Source organism: Thalassophryne amazonica, chromosome 20 (genome assembly GCF_902500255.1).
Source record: "Thalassophryne amazonica chromosome 20, fThaAma1.1, whole genome shotgun sequence".
In the NCBI taxonomy this organism is placed as follows: domain Eukaryota; kingdom Metazoa; phylum Chordata; class Actinopteri; order Batrachoidiformes; family Batrachoididae; genus Thalassophryne; species Thalassophryne amazonica.
Window position 1 is genome coordinate 33731573 of NC_047122.1, and position 5216 is coordinate 33736788.

The following is a 5216-nucleotide window of genomic DNA, read 5'->3' on the forward strand; positions in this document are numbered from 1 at the left end:
ACCTGTAGATGGATGTGTCCGCGCACCTGCTTTGCGTCAAAGATTGTCTGTTGATAAGATGGTTCACTCGAGCTGCGACAGCTGCTGGAAATTCGTTACTTCTACTGGAGTGGAGTTCGACACTTATTTCGTGGTGGTGGCAAAAAATGTAATAAATCAATAAATCTTCATTTCGGATGGTGGAAAAACGAAGTAGTTCGACTTGGGCAGCTTCAGTCTGAAAACTTTACTCTTGAAGCATGCATAAGGTGCAGTAATTATCTTGTATACATAAAATATCATGTTAGATCACATAACCAAGATTCTAACTTGTTCCTTTATTTTCTGTGCACAGTATAATTATGGCAAGCAGATTATTTGCCACTGTTTCCACACAAGAAATTTCTTTGTCGTCAAGAAAATGGGTAAAATAATAACTTGTGTGAACAACTTATCTTGTAAGAACACTGTGCTCAAACTCCTCTTATGCTGAAATTGTTCCCACAAGATATTTTATCTTCTGCACACAAAACAATAATGTGTGAGAACAGATTCATTGGAATGCAATATTTACTTGTGGCCCTATTGTATTCACATATGGGATAACTTTTTTGTGTGCACAAAAGTTGTGGGAACTAGTATCTTTGGAAAACTATACTGGTTCCCATACATTATCTCTAGATCTACATAAGACAAGTGTTATGTTCCCAAAAAAGATGCCCTGTCCCCAAAAATGATTTTGTGCAAACAAGATAAATGATTTTATGAGAACAGGTCAAATTGTGGAAACATAGGTGGGAACACAGTATTTCCACATGGCAATAGGAATCACATTCCCCCAGATGAGTCCCACTTCTGGCCTTGAGTTATTTTGTGTGCACAATAGTATTAACTTGTTACAACAGGTGTATAAACACTATTGCTTGCTTCAATAAGTAAGAATTTTATCCCCACCAAAAGATACAAACTAGTTCCCACAGGACAATTTATACTGTATCCACAAAATGTTCTCGTTCATTATTTTGGATGGGAACATATTGCTTAGTTGTAGGAATGGCTACAGTGTTCATGAACAAGAATGGGAATTGCTAAAATTTTAATTGATATTAAACTTTGATAAAAGGAACTGATAGGGTCATACAATTCTGATTTATTGAAAAATCTGGATCTGGTTCCAATCACGTTTCCAAGCTAATTGCTAATTATCTTGTGTAAGCAAAGCAATAACCTGTGGAAACAAGTTACTGTTTCTTGTGCAGGAAAACTACACATAATTGTTCCCACACAACACGTCCTTCAATACATTATACATACTTGATCATCTTGTGTACACTAAAGTTAAACAACTTAAAGGAACAAGTCTTGGGTTGAAAAACATTTTTATTTATGCCCACGAGTAAATTCTATCCACACAAAATAACCTGTTCCTAACAGTTACTTTGTGTGTGGTAAATTACCCGAGAACAAGACATCTTGCGTTCAAACAATACACTAACTTGTTGCCATTGAATATATACTTCATGCATAAAATAATTAATGAGAAGAAGTCATTTATAAATGCGATACCACGTTTTCCCACCAGTAAATGTTGTTAATGCCACACAAGTAGCTCTATATCATGAATGGGCAATTATGAGTAGAGGCCATGAAGGTCCAATAATATGCAGGTTTTTGTTCTGATCATTGATCAGCTGGCTGGAAAGCCAGTTACAGTTAATCAACAAGTGCCGCTTTGTGTTTAGAGATTCCGAACATACCCAATATTTGCAGGTTGTTGGCACTTCGTTTTATCATTCTTATCTAGATGCAAGATTTTAAGAACCTTTGTGTCAGATTCATTTGTCATGCACAGAGTGACTGTCAGAGTGCCCCATCTTCCTTTTCCCTGTACTTGTTCTCTTTGCAAACTCCAACTGACCCCTGCTGGTTTAGTTACTGTGCATCCACAAAGTATTCACAGTGCTTCACTTTTTACTTTTTACACAATTTATGTTACAGCTTTATTCCAAAATCGATTAAATTAATTTTTCCCCTCAAACGTCTACACACAATAAGGTCATTCCATGTGAAATCAACCAGTTTGTACGAGTACATTATGAGTTAATGGCTATAATGGTTTTCCCAATTTCTACTGATGCAACCAGGGTGTTGCTCAATATTCATGAAGTGAGCTCATCCCAAAGTGACAAGATCCACCCAAAATAACTTACATTTCTGATGAATGTTGTGAAATATCTGTGATTAATTAACTTGTGTTGTGAAATAAAATATCATACCAAGATATATTGTTGTGTTGTGAATCTCACAGCTTTGATACTGCACAGACTGCAAAAATATAAGGTTAATAAGTTGTTGAAATATTAACTAGTAATTTCACCATGCGTAATAAGTGTGTTACTCTGATGTGCAACACAATGCTACCAGAAGGAATCTCAAAAACACCACATTTGCAATATACCATCTTTAGCTGTATACGAATACATGGTAAAATATGTATTTGAATAGCAATTACCTCCATTGTTATCTGGGGTGTCAAAAAACGCCATATTTTAAGGCTTTTTGAAAATTAGCACAATTCTAGCAACCATAAATTTTCAATAAAAAAACTTTATATATAACCTAATAGCCAGTGTTGCCACAGTTACTTTGAAAAAGTAATCCAATTACTGATTACTCCTGGAAAAACTAACTTAGTTACTTTACTGATTACTCAATTGTAAAAGTAACCAAGTTAGATTACTAGTTACTTTTTTAGCTACTTTCCCCAGCTGCCGACAACAACCCATGTCAACATGACAATGATACCTGTTTTGCCAAAACTCACTTTATAGTCACCCTTTCTTGACTTCAATGAAAACAAATACTTGTTTTATAAAAAGTAAAATAAAGACCTCTTTCTTGACCTCATATTTAACTGTTGTCAGCACTGTAACAGTAAAACTTGCAATTTCAAACCTACATTGTTTATAAATGTAACTATTAAATTCTAACATTCTTCTAACATTTAAATTCTCTAAACATTTTACTTGTCGAAATTATTATTTTAAGCAGTATTAGTAGTTGTAGTACAAAACGGCTTCAAAACTGGACCTTTAATCTAGGGGTGTTGTGAGGGGGGCACATCCTTGCCCCACGCCCCCATTCCATCTGGATTCGCCCCTGCTTTGGCGTTTGAGCACAAAGAATGGATAACATTTATTTATGCAGAAAACAGGACCAGATTTACAGGTAAGAAAGTTTTATTGCGTTTTCACATCATGTGGTCCTCAGAAAGAGAGTTTAGGTGCATTTGAGTGGAAAACAGTGTTAGTTGTTGACGCGTCGCGGAGGATCAGCTGTTTTAACGTGCAGATACGGAGCGGCTCAGCTCAGAATTCTAAATAAAGGAGGGAAAAAAAGTATAAAAATGTCTTTGTAAAGCTCAGTGCAGGTGTGCTGATCACCGCGCTTTAAGAGGAGACGACGAGTCGAGCAGCTGCAAAAAACCGTGGATGAAAAGCTCACAGCTCACTTAAAGTGGGCCGTTCAGTCGAACCCCGACCTCCTGCCCACAGACCAAGTTTAATGCTGCTATCGACCCACAATGAAAAATAATAGTAACGCACAGTGACATGGAGAAGTAACTTTAATCTGATTACTGATTTGGAAAGATTAACGCGTTAGATTACTCGTTACTAAAAAAGTGGTCAGATTACCGGCATCACTGCTAATAGCAATGCTCAATCATATCAGAAGTCATAGTAAAACAAATTAGATTGCCATAGCACATTTATTTCCTTCATTTTGGCACTATCAGAAATATGACAGACAAGTCAAATTATGGGATTGCTACCATTTGAGGCCTTTATAGGTGGCAGATCATACCAGATAAACCACAACTGACTCAATTTTCCACCTCTACACAAAAAGCTAACCTAGGATACACAGTTTCAATGCTGTGACATTAGCAGAAGTCTAGTTATTGCTGTCCAAAGTTGGCAAAAACAGTTTTTGCAAAATGTGAAAAATTCACAAAAAATTCTCTGGGCTATAACTTCAAAAGTTTTCAAGATATAGACCTAATATTTGGTATTTCACCATAACTTTGCAATAGGAACAACATATTAAATTTGCAGACCAGGGCTAAGAGGTGACCTGGGAGCCTCTGGTTTACTTGAGTTGGAATGACCCAATACCCCATAAGGACAATGTGAAAAAGGTTTTTTTTTTTTTTTTTTTTGGAGCTTTTTACAAATTTCTTGGAAAAAAAAAAGAAAAAAATAAAGAAAAAAGAAATAAGTCTTTGCGATGAAGCTCAAAAATTAAGCTCAGGTTCATCGTGTTTCCACTGTCACCCTTGCGATGTTTCTACAGCTTAATTGGAGTCCACCTGGAGTAAATTCAGTCGATTGGACATGATTTAGAAAAGCACACACCTGTCCACATTTAAGGTCCCACAGTTGACAGTGCATGTCAGAGCACAAACCAAGCATGAAGTCAAAGGAATTGTGTGTAGACATCTGAAGCAGAATTGTCTCAAGGCACAAATCTGGGGAAGGGTACAGAAACATTTCTGCTGCTTTGAAGGCCCCAATGAGCACAGTGGCCTCCATCATCCATAAATGGAAGAAGTTTGGATCCACCAGGATGAGAATAGCCTTAGTCAGGGATGCGACCGAGAACCTGATAGGCGTTCTGTCAGAGTTGTAATTGCTGCCAAATGTGCATCAACAAATTACTGAGCAAAGGATGTACGCGTGCTTTCTTAGTTTCACTCACATATCTTCAACCGCTTACTCCAATTGAGGGTTGCGGGGGGCTAGAGCCTATCCCAGCAGTCATGCAGCGTGAGACGGGGTACACCCTGGACAGGACGCCAGTCTGTTGCAGGGCCACATATAGACAAACAAACACATTCACACCCGCATGCACACCTACGGACAATTTATAGTTTCCAATCCACCTAACCTGCATGTCTTTGGATGTAGGAGTAACCCGGCGAGAACCCACGCAAACACGGTGAGACCACGCAAACTCAACACAGAAAGGCCACAAGTAGGCATCGAACCCATGACCTTCTTGCTGTGAGGCAACAGTGCTAACCCCTAAGCCACTGTGCTGCTGCTTTCTTAGTTTTATATTTTTAATAAATTTGTAAAAATTTTAAGAAAACATTTCATGTTGTCATTATGGGGTGTTGTGAGTGCACTGTATGACATGATGCAAGTCCAGCTTGTAGACACAAAAACCATGTTTCA